This window comes from Lissotriton vulgaris, chromosome 9, assembly GCF_964263255.1.
Source record: "Lissotriton vulgaris chromosome 9, aLisVul1.2, whole genome shotgun sequence".
In the NCBI taxonomy this organism is placed as follows: Eukaryota; Metazoa; Chordata; class Amphibia; order Caudata; family Salamandridae; genus Lissotriton; species Lissotriton vulgaris.
The window spans coordinates 1,072,437,898-1,072,450,856 of record NC_141697.1 but is presented as its reverse complement, the minus strand read 5'-3'; positions in this window follow the sequence as shown (position 1 = coordinate 1,072,450,856).

The window sequence follows — 12,959 nt, the reverse complement described above, 5'->3', positions numbered from 1 at the left end:
CAATTATCTCACAATCTTGGTTTTGACTGAAGTCCAATTCTCTAAAGATGTTGACCTAAAACGAAACATTTTCATTCAGGCAAGCAGTATCATGTTTAAAAACAAACTTTAGTGTTTGATAGCTTTGGAAAGGATGTAATTAGTTATAATCCTCCACAAACGCTCTACTGTGAATATGATTTCATACAAACGTAACTTTCATTTCCTCTGAAAGCTTTTCAGTCAGAAGGGTAGAGGCAAAATAAACCCATTTAAGTTTGTATAACATATGCCCATACTCGATTTGATGCTCAGCCTGTGGCCATGTCCTGCGCTCAACTCATTGTGGCCAAACCGAGTAGGGTGATGCCTTTTGTTTAAACAGCTTCTTCTTCTTTTTCTTTTACCTTTTCTTCTTCTTCTTCTTCTTCTTCTTCTTCTTCTCCTCCTCCTTCTACTCCTTTTTCTTTTACCTTTTCTTCTTCTTCTTCTTCTTCTTCTTCTTCTTCTCCTCCTCCTTCTACTCCTTTTTCTTTAACCTTTTCTTCTTTTTGTTTTCTTCTTTTTCTACTTCTTCTTCTTCTTATCCTTCTCTTTCTCCTTCTTCTTCTTCTTTTTTATCTTCTCAATATTATTTTTATTCTGCTCTTTCTTATATGTAGTAGTAGCATTAGTAGTAGTATTACATCTATTATTGTGTTTTTATGTTTTTTAATTTCTAAGGGGTTGAATCCCCTTCAGTGGAGTTTGGGAAACTCTTACAGACGCTTTGACCCTTATTGGGACAACCATGGGTTTTGAAAATTAAAATACTGCCAGAGGGAGCGCCAGCACATACCTAGGCTTGGTTGCTACTGTTACATAGAATGGCCTGAAAGTACAGAAAGCAAAGGGAAAACTTGTGAAAAGGACCCACAGTCAAAATACCCGACAATATCCTACTCCGACCAGTACAATGTCCATCCCATAAACCAATCAAGCACTGAGTACCTCAAGATCAATACCATAAGAATGAACAGCACTCAAATAAGAAAAAAGTGAAAGCAACCAATAGTGCACACTATGAGTAACCAAAAGCACCCTAAATTGACCCAATACTTGTGAAACTCAGTAAAGTGAATGTGAATAAAATACGCAAAAATAGTTTTGAGTAAGAATGCAAACTGCACATTTGAACTAAGGAATAAAGGCTAATAAACGTAAATCTGCACGAGTAAATTCAGTCTGAAGTGCAAGAGCAATCCTTGACTCAAATATTGAAGATTCAAGATAGGTGAAAAAAGAAAAATTAAATTTTGGCTCTGCGAATTTTATTCTTTTAGAGGCGACAAGTCTGTTCTGTTATCCAACTTTTTAAGAAGGTGGAATTCACTTGTTTACGTTTAAGCGCACATTTGCACAGTTGTATCACAATTCTGTGTCTCCGTGGTACAATTTTATATTGACGTTTGCACTGGAAGGTGTAAAAAAAACATTTCCACTGTTCTATCAGTGCAAAAGGACTTGCTGGGCTCAGGGATCAATGCAACTATGGTGCAAAAGCATCTCCCAGAGTTAACCAGATTTCTTCCCCCTATAAAGAGCATTTACAGCTTTTATCTTCTTTGTAAAGGCCTACTTTAGCCAGCACTGGTCCTGGTCATAATGAGCCGCTGATGAAAATGGCGTATTTCCTTAAGAGCAAATTCTCTCTGACCAGGAACCAACGACCAAGAACATGAGAAGCTTCTCCATACTCTGAGAAAACTTCCTGAAAGTTCACCTTTCACCATGCGCTAAAAACCAAAGCTGGGCTGACCTCAATCGCAATTCCTTCTGAAATTAGACATTAATGATGTGTGCTTTGCTACTGTATTCATGTGTGTTGTGCTTTCTTAGTCCTCACTCCTCACAAGGGCCCAAAGCACCTTTGTGGGCTATATCGTTGTGAATTGGTTGAATGTTATATTTTGACTGGTCTATGTGAGATTTATTTTGGTGGTGTGTGTGAGGTTTGGGGTGTGCTCCTGACTTATTTATTTTGAAAGTTTTATAGAGCGCGAACAAAACCCTTGCGGATATCAGAGCGCTTTACAGTAAATAAAGTTATTTATACATCAGTTAAATGCAAGTCAAAGCATGTATACATAACATCTTGTAAAAACAAAGTAGTAAGGTACAACAAAAACTATCCCAGTGAGACAGGTAAAGGGTAGACATAATGTCTAGGTTGCCTAGATGGTCCCTTGTCATAATAAAGGTTAGTTGGGAGGGTACGTTTGGTCTCGAAATTTCTTTAGACCATGCTCAGGTGAATTTGGCCATAAGAATAGATTTTACTTCATTTTTGAAAGATGCAGTAGAGGAGTTAAGTCTGGTTTCTGGGGGTAAGGCAGTCCAGATTCTGGGCGCAATCCCTGAAAAGGTTTGGTTATTTGTTTTCTTCTTGTTGAATCTTTGTGGTTTCAGTAGTAGGTTTTCCGCACTTCTTGAAGATCTGATCCCACCAGAGATGGTCAGTTTCTGAACCAGATAGCTGGGTGCCTTGTGATGCATGGCTTTATGCGTCATACACGCTATTTTCACATGAATTCTGGCTTCCAGGGGTAGCCAATTCTAGGATTTTAGGTCCGGGAAGATGTGGGAACTTCTTTTAGAACCAGTGATGAGTCTCGCTGCAGCATTGATTGAAGCTCTTAGAGGTGCCTTTGTGATAGTGAACATTTAGCTGAAGCATGGGATGAGGCGTGGAGATCTATAACGGAAGGATTCACTTTAGAATACATATACTTCTATTGCAGCTACTGTATCAAATTACCACCCTTTTTGTGAGTTGCTCCAACCAGAAAGTTTGGAAGGTGCAATCTAGGAAATCAGTGGGCAGTGCCTATGTCTAGGACGGAAGAGCTGTTTATGGCCTGCATTCATTCACTTTGTTACCATAGTAAAAAAAAAAGTCCAGTATCAAAAGCTGATAAGTCTGAGAAAAAAGAAACCCAAATATTACATTCTATTTACCATCTATCACGTTATTAGAGTGAAATATGAATACTTTATTGAAAGACATAATATCCTTAAAAATACAAATAAAATATTTTAACTTACAGAAATTGTTCTTTATGTTGTTTGATCGCCACAGTACCACTGCACCAACTGGGCCCTTTGGCGGATTTTACAGTGAAACAAAAGACCAATGCAGGGGCTTCTGAGCTGGGTGGGGGCGGGGTGGAACGGGCATTGTTTTCGTGTTGGCATGGGCCTTCACTCTGCCTGCTAGACGGGGCTCTTGAACATGAAAGGACCCGGCTTGCAATCTTAAATGGCTTTATGGCGCTCATAAACATTCAGCCCAGGAGCGCTTTTCTCACCAGCAGGTGTTCACATTTCAGTAAAAACACTGTCTGTTTAAACAACCGTCCACGGGACTTTCAGTTCCTGTCAACTTCTCTCGAGACAAAAACCCGTTTTACAGTATTACAATTCTGAACTGTGGAAGTCTAAAAACCAGAATAGGTTTAAATTGTGCAAAGCACCGGAATAGCTTGAAAGGGGTGATATGCCTCCTGCAAGCATAAAATAATAATAGTGCATATTTTACTTTATAGCACTGTTCTTGATCAACACTTACCCATATTTTGTTTCCGTCTGTAAACAATTAGGTGCCTGGTCCTTGCCCCCGTGAAATGGTCGCAACGTCACACCTGCCATGCCAGATTTTTAGAAGGACGTTTTCAATTTAAGCGCAATTTCTCATCCCAGAAGCTCTCTGTTGAGTAACCACGCACTAATGGTTATTGAAAAACTTCACCATGGGGATTATTATGAGTACTATGCTCAGGGCCAGACTGGGAACAGAAACCAGCCCAGGCAAACTGCTCAGCCGGCCCCCCCTGGGGCGAGAGGGGTGCAGCTGAGCAGTTTGCGAGGGCCGGTTTCTGTCGATTTTGTTACAGGGGGCCGATATTGCCGAACCCCAGAAACAAAAAAGGCCCCCAGGGGCCCATAACCGGCCCCCACCCTAGCAGTCTACCGGGTAACGCCTGGTGCCCGCTATGGCCAGTCCGGCCCTGACTATGGTGCAGTGTTCGGACCGCCAGGAGCCCACTACACACCGCCGGCACTGCCAGGATCCTGGATCCTGCGATTCCGGCGGCTTTGGAAATGAGGAGGAATGGAGGCGGTGCAGATCCTGGCACTGGCGTCCTTATTACGACTTGCCCTTCCGCAAGCCTTTTTATGGTGATGCTCCTGCCATGAAAAATCTGGTGGATGGGCAAGTTAGGGTCCCCCAATAGGGCCCCCGGACAAATCTGCCCATGGGGTTGGGTGCAGGGGGCACCTGATGTGCCTCCCCTCACAAGTGCATGGTAGTGTGTGCACTGTATGGCATGCACAACACGGTGCATGACACACCATGCTCAGACTAGCATTTGGTGCTGTCTAGGAGGCGGTATGCTGTATATGCTCACCTATGACTTTAACATACCACTGCTGGGAGACTGCTGCAGCACCGCCAGCCCATGGTTATGCTCGTAATCTGGTGGGCAGACTCGCCACGGCCTTGGTGGTCTTCCTGGGATTGCTGCGGTTCCAGTCGAAGGCCCCAAAGTCGAAATAGGGTCCCAAATGTCTAGCAGTACATACATGAGCAATTTGTGTTGTTTTTTGCGACTTTACCAAATGTTTAACAAAAAGTTATCCAGTTTAGTGAAGAAATAATAAATGTGGAAGGGGATTTACAATGAATTAATATTTGTACAGCACAGCATGTAGATCTCTCCTGCATGGAGTGGGATTCCTCTAATGGATGCCTGCTGCTTGAACTCGCCATACACGGTTAGCTTATAAATTCAAAGAAGGGACTGGCAGAACACGGCAGACGTTTTTATGTTAAAGGCAGAATTCCTGGGAGTGTTTTTTTTTTGCGAACACTGTGTTTTGTGGAATTTCGAATCCTCCAAAACAGTAGTCTCGACTGGCGTCTGTACCCTGATAATGAATAGGTGTGAAAAAAAGAACTGCTTCCAGAACAGCATATATATCTATATCATCTATATAAATAAAAATGTAAATGTTCGTTTTTTCAAAATCGCAAATCTCCGAAAGTACTTCACAGATTACTTTGAAATTTTTACACAATGTTGGATTCGAATACGGGAGTGTTTTTATATACACAGCGTGGGATTCCAATATGCGCGTGTCAAATATGCACGTGTTTTTAATTGAAAGCCCGAACACACACATAAAAATGTCAATGTTTGTTTGTTCAAAATCTTAAATCTCCGAAAGTACTTCACCGATTGATTTGAAATTTTGGCACAACATTGGATTTGATTAAGCACGTGTTTATGTATACACAAGGTGTGATTAGAATACGCGCGTGTCCAATAAGCGCATGTTTTTAATCGAAAGGCCGAACAGACCCTATCGATTTGGTTCCTGCGCAAAAACTACAAGGGACGCATAGAGACAATAGTCTACATATATTAGGATGGACAGTTGGTGTCATGATGGCAGACTGGGAAGTGGGTGGAGGGGGGGGAGCAGTTGGTTCACTTTGCAACATTAAGAAAGGAAGCATAGAGACAATAGACTACATGTATGCAGATTGACAGTTAGTGTCAGGATGGCAGACCGGGAAGTGGGTTGAGGGAGGGGGGAGGAGTTGGTTCACTTTGCAAAATTAGCGCATGTTTATATATACACAACGTTGGATTCGAATACTCGAGTGTCCAATACACTAGTGTTTTAATCGCAAGGCCGAACAGACCCTATCGATTTGGTTGCTGCGCAACAACTACAAGGGACGCATAGAGCCAATAGTCTACATATATTAGGATGGACAGTTGGTGTCAGGATGGCAGACTGGGAAGTGGGTGGAGGTAGGGGGAAGGAGTTGGTTCACTTTGCAATATTAAGAAAGGACGCATAGAGACAATAGTCTACATATATTAGGATGGACAATTGGTGTCAGGATGGCACACCGGAAAGTGGGTGGAGGGAGGGGGAGCAGTTAGTTCACTTTGCAACATTAGCGCGTGTTTATATATACACAACGTTGGATTCGAATACGCGCATGTCCAATACGCACGTGTTTTTAATTGAAAGGCCGAACAGACCCTTTCGATTTGGTTGCTGCGCAACAACTACAAGGGATGCATAGAGACAATAGTCTACATATATTAGGATGGACAGTTGGCGTCAGGATGGCAGACCGGGAAGTGGGTGGAGGGAGGGGGGATGAGTTGGTTCACTTTGTAACAATAAGAAAGAACGCATAGAGACAATAGTCTACATATATTAGGATGGACAGTTGGTGTCAGGATGGCAGACCAGGAAGTGGGTGGAGGGAGCGGGAGTTGGTTCACTTTGCAACATTAGCGCGTGTTTATATATACACAACGTGATAATAGTCACAAAAACATATTGTGTGCCCACAAGCATTGTCAAATTAAACATATAAGAAACGTGCGCTTACTCTTTTCTTTCTCTTCCATTTAACCAGACTGAGCCACAGCAACGCGTGGGAGGGTACAGCTAGTATTCATAAAAAATATACAATTTAAATGTTTTGGCCATAAGCTTTCGAGGCTGGAAAGTTTATTTAAACAGCTAAGCTGGTTCAACAGATATGGATCACATAACACAAACGAGAGAGAAAAAGAGGCAATAAAGGGCTCACGCCTGTTTCTCAAAAACACTACAAACACAGAAATGGCATGACACCCTCTTATCACACTTGAAGAAATGTCCCCACATCTTGATTAATGTCAACCTACCTTCCTACTGCTAACCTCCCAGGGTAATGAACAATTCCAACAGATAAGGACTCACTGCAGTCCTAGTGGGCTCGACAAGTCACAAATTTAAACCGGACTACATTAACCATGAATCAGTGGTATTCAATGCAGGAATATGGATTACACCCACTGAGCAAGCCCAGTTTCAGTGATGTCATCATGATTGTATGTGTTTGTGCTCAATATGTCAACATCTCTATTCATCTTCAAGGCACAATTTGCAAAACAGTTATTATGCAAATTTGCCACTGTGTAGTTATAGTTAGGTCAGAGTTTCAATAAGAAGAGCATTTATTGTTCATTTTGTTTCCTAATAACTTTGGTGCTGTTAGACAAATCTTTACTAACTTTCCAAAATGTCTCCGTTCCTTCCTGGAAAGTTTTGGGATGACCGGTCAAGCAGGCAATGAGAAAAAGGGTCCCAAAACATGTTTTCCCCATGCAAATTCTCAAAGAAATTTTAAGAAGAAATAAAAAAGTGGTTGAAAAGAATTACACAAGTTTGGCCAGAAAGCTAAATCTTTACACAGAAAATAGGCTTTTGTGGTTTCATGCAAATTTGTTGAGCTGTTTTTAAGAAATTAGTGTTCATATGATAGTGGTATCTGGACTATTGGTGTTCAGGTGTGCTCTTATTGGCCACTTTAAAGGTGACAAGTCAATCTGGATAGGCTAGACACAACCTGACAAAATTGCTGTGGTAGTCATTACAGAAACCAGGGATATGGTCTCTGCATCCTGAACTTCTCTTTTAAACATATATAACTGGTAGGGTGAGCACATCCTGATCCCCAGGGGCATGTGGGGCATCCCAAAAGGATCTTCTCTTGATTGGCAGGACACAGCATTGACAGCATGTTGTGGCAGCCATTACAGGGAACTGGACATGATCCCCATTGAAATGTATTCTGGTGAATGCCTGTTTTGAGGGTTAATAGAAGAACTTATAAAGGGTGATAACAGATGTTAGTCACAATATAAATCATCTGCTGGTGGTACAATAGTAATTGAAGTGTATTCTAAAATGACTGTTTTATCTCTTGATGTTTTCTCTTATGATATTCCATAGAGGTCATGAAAGGTGAACCAGAAGCTAAAATGAGAGCATATCTTTTGTAAATTCACATTATCTTTCACAGCCATGTGATAATAAAGTCTGACATACTGAGTAAAACATAACCTATCAGTTGATTCTCCAGTGTTATACTGCAGTGTCCTAATGAACAACTAGAGCACTTACATCCAATTTATGATAAAAGTGTTGCAGACAGATGCCATCTTCATTGAATCAAAGCTCTAAAAATTAAAAAAAATTCCTTTAGATATTAACAAAATGGTGGGTTTCATTTTGCCATAGAAATTACATCAGTTCTGTAGAAAGCAAAATTATGAAACATTTTTATTGAGAAATATCTACCTCTTCCATTTAAGTAAAACATTCTGAAACGCAGACTGAAACATGTAGGTAATAACATCTAAACTTACAAAAACCAAATCCTAGGAATTCACAGAAAAAAAACAAAGGTAACCTCATAGTTAGGTGATAAAATGAGTTAAAAACTAAAGCTTAAAAACCAACAAAAACACTGAAATTCACCTGATATAGTTCAGTGAGCTAAGTATTACACTGCTTATGACATCACATATTAAATCACTCATCAAAACTGGTAACATCATCCGAGCAATTACTCATCAAATTACTCTTTGAACCACTCAATCATTTTAGAAAAGGAAGTAAGCAGTGAAGGACACACAAACAAATACAGCAAAGATTGACTGTATTTACATGTGTGCATCTATGAAATATAAATATTGCAGTCCTGGAGACAATTCTGATTAATTGTGGTAAACTTTATAGGTACATGCCCGGTTTAACTACTAGCCAAATGTTAAGTGCAAACAGTGCTTCATTTAAACAAGTTAGAGAGTGAGCACAATTAGTGCGATTTGCAGATGTACAGTACAAATAGGTTATGGCTTAAATCAAATTCCTACGGCCAAAATATGTGAGACAAACTAAAGCCTATATTTACAATCCGTTATTCACCTGTTCACTTCGCCTCATATATTTTTGGGGAGGGGGCGTGGGGCACCACCCAGAGTCATGTAATTGCCACCGGCATACCCCTCCAAAGCTGCTTCTATAGGGTACAAGCAAACAAGTCAAACTGGCTCCCACTTGCACCCACGATTGGTGCTGGCAGGGGAGCTGGTGATGCTGTGGGGCCAGTGCCCACCCATTTGGCCCCAAATGGAAGTTAATGGTGTAGGTAACCTGGGTATGGCTGGGGCACCAACAAAACAATTTGCATGGCCGGCTGCTGCCACACATGAAATGGTGCTGGCAATGGGAAAGGCAGCACCGCAGGGGGCATGAGCACCCCTCTGCATCCCCCAATGTTTAAAAAGTTGTTGAGTGGCCCGGTTGGGACCAGGGCCCCAAAAGTAAAAAAAAAAAAAAAGACGGGTTACCGGCTCCTGATCAGCTCCAGCTAATAGGTGCTGTGTTCACGTAGCCGGCGTAGCCACGGGTGCCTTGGAACTCTCTTGTAGTCCCCAACAAAGAAGGTGAAATTGTGGATGTTCTTGGTGGGACCAAGACACCCCTAAAAATATGAACAATGCAGCACCATGCCACGATAAAATAATAAATGACCAGCCGGAGTCACTCATTTAGTATTCACTGCGCCCAGAAAGGATCACCCATAATGCACTTTGTGGGGCCATTTGGTTATCCTTTAAAGCTTTGTGGTGCTGCCATCTGGGCATGGGCCCCACCATCCTGAGTGTTGTGGAGGCCCGCATTAGCGCAGCAGCCCCCAGAAATGATTGCAAAAATTAACTCTATGTTTCCTGGGGTCCATAGAACATGAATCCAGAAAACATTTATGTTGATTTCAAGCTTTCCCAGAGCTGGAGCTTTTACTCTTTAATTTTGGATTGCAGGGATCCTTTTAGTTGGTCTTATCTCTCTATTATTATGTAGCCTGAGGAGCATGGAAAAAATCATCTCCCACATGTTTAATATAGTTTGGAATGTAAATGCTTTATTTAAGTACTTATTAACAAATACTGCAATGCTTGATAATAAAGGTCAATATCTTTGAATATGGCTATGCATTCTATTGGTTGAATCTTTGCATGTTATTATTCTTTCATAAAGCCAATAGTCTTCTCTTCATTTATTGATGTTTTGATCTCTTCACAAAGCCAATAAGGCTGTCTTTATACATATTGATGTTATAACCATTTGACAAAGCCAATAGACTTGTCTTTTATATATTGACATTCTGACCCTAAATATTCACTGAAAAAACCAAAGGTTAAACTGACGTTATAGTTAGGTATGTTAAAAAAATCCTTAGAAATTCACTGAAAACAAAGGTCAAAGTGACACTATATTTAAGTGAAAATGTCAGGTAAAACATAACATTTTAAACCAAATAAACACTGAAATTCAACAGTTAACTGAACTAACTTCACTTACTCTCTCTCCATTGCCTGTTTATATCACATATTACATTACATATGACATGTTCTGTGACATCATTGATAACATCACTAATGACATCTGAAATTACATCATTGATGACAACACTGAGCATGGTGGGGCGAAACTCTATGGTCATGCGCGGTGGAGGGTTAAGCCTCCAACTCCATCCTGCACATGGCGATTGAAATCTCACTTTAAATTTTTTTAAATGTTAAAGTTAGGAATTGTAATAATATGTTACTTTACTTTTTTTAAAAGAATGCTAAAGTTAGGCACACATGTCAGTTAAAACATACCATTTTAAATTAACAAAACCACTGAACTTCACCAGTTTTACTTATCACAAGTAACTATAACTCATACCCTAAAATAAGTATAACTCGCACCCCACCATGCCTTGCTAATTACCTCACATACTACATCACTCATGACATGTTCTATGCCACCAATGATAGCATTAATTCAACATCTGAAATGACATCATGGGTGATAACATTGTGTATGGCGGGGAGCATTAGTCAGTCTGTGCTCCCAACCCCTCGCTGCTGCACATGGCTGACTATGCCATGTAACAATACACAGAATGTCATTTTTAAGTAAGGCAGACCTACTGGCTTTGTCAAAGGGTAAAACTTCAAACAGCTGTGGGCCTACTCGCTTTATCAAGGTGTCAGCACATCAACATATATAAAGCAGACCTATTGGCTTCCTCATAAAGTCTCTAATAAGAGTATTCAAATGTATATTTAATAAACTCAGTAACTGCAATGTTTAATAATAGTGACCATGTCAAATTATTTTAATACAGCATTTTTTATCAAAAACATTACAGTAGTGTTTGAGTCTTTTTTAACAACTTTCAAACTACAAAGTGCACCCATAGAACTAACCACATGGAGGCTTTGCACTCCAGCTGAAGGCATATAGCCACAGCTCAGAGTGCTTTGAACATATGGTAAGCTCACCTGGATTCATGGTTTTAATGACCCAGGAGTCATCCTGTTTTTTTTTAATGTTGCTGGGGGCATCTGTACTTCCTCCAGCTCCCAACAACATTAAACAATTCTTGGTGGTTCTCCTTCCCTATCTAGGGGCACCACCAGCACTCAAAATATAAACAATTCATCTTTGCATGGCATTATAGGATGCTCCTTGCCTGAAGCAGGGAATAATAAATGAGCAGCTGCTGCTGGTCATTTATTATTCCTTTAAAAAAAATGTTAACTTTGCTTTGGGTGCCCAGGTGCCCACCTGGGGCATCCACGCCATTTTAAAATGTTGGAGGCTGCAAGAGGAGCCCCAGAGCCTCGCCTCGCCCCGGATGGTTCCCCAGCCACGGATGTGGCGGAAGCTAACCAATTTATAATTTTTTGGTAGGTGCCCCGGTATCCAGCTGGTCTCCTAAAGGGGAGTGATTCAGTTACGAACTGTGGAGGCAGGAATCAAAGTAGCATCTTCTTCAGGGCCAAATGTTCTTTGTGTGGACACTTATTTTCTTGGTGCCGTTGACCTAACAACTGGGGTTTGAGCTAGATCCTGCACGAAAGGAGGTCTTCCATGTTTCACTCGAGGGGTTGAGCGCCTCTAATTTTCTTTCTTTATCTTGAAGTCGCTCAGCTGGATTTTCGTGGGGACAGTGTTCTTCGCTCCTTCTGTCACTCGGCTTTCAGCGAATCTTCTTGACATGGTCACCAAGAAAATACGTGTCCACGGCCGCTATGCTGCTGTAGAGAACAGTCGCATTTACTCCTTCTCCTCACCCACGGGACATGTGGCTGGAAGTTTGAATAGATATGCCGATTTTCCAAAGATTAAGCAAGATCAACAACGAAGGAAGCACTAGAGCAATACAGAAGACCCTGGCGACGCTCCTCGTCCTTCTTGGAAGACACTGGAGGAAAGTGTACATACGAGGTATCAGCGCAATCACGGAGATGGCACAGCGCACTGGAGCAGTCTCGAAACTCTCAAGCTCGAACAAACGATCTGCCCCGGCGAACAGTACTTCCCAAAAGAATCAGCAGCTCAAGAAAGGGGAGAAGTCAGAGAAAGCTGGCAAAGAAAAAGCGGAATCTAAGGCAGCAGTGCAAGAAGGCACTCCCGGTATCAAAGGACAGCAACAGCAGCGACGCTCGCAATCGGACAGCGGAACGCTCTTCAAAGAAAACAGAACTTTGAAACACCCGATCACTGTACCCAGCAAAGATCCAAGACAGCTCACCGTCTCAGAGGCTTTCGCAGGTAAAACTCAGCCGGAGATTCGGGTTTCCGAGTCTTCTGCGGAGACAAACACGGAGACAAACGCTGATGCGGCATTCACTGGCCTCGAGGACGCAAGCACGGCGGTTGCTAAGCAACAGGAGCTCCAATCATGCACGCCTCATGCGGGAGCCCCGCTGGGAGGGAAAGACGCCGAAAACACAGACACAGCCGCGGCGAGCGGAGCCGATAAGGTGAGCAGTGGGAAGCTGGAGGAGACGGGGTCAGGACTGGGAGACCCGGTGAATTACAATAATGCCCAAATGTTAGAAGCCCTGATGCAGGTAAATCTCGCTCCCACCCCTGGAGACAAAAATACTTTAATGCAATCTTCTACTTGGGGGAGCATGAGAAGTGTGGAAAGTCGTGCATCAAGGGGGCATAAAGGGGTCAAAGGAAGGAGAGTCTGCTCCCCTGAAGGGGAGAAATTCTACTCAGTAACAGAAGGC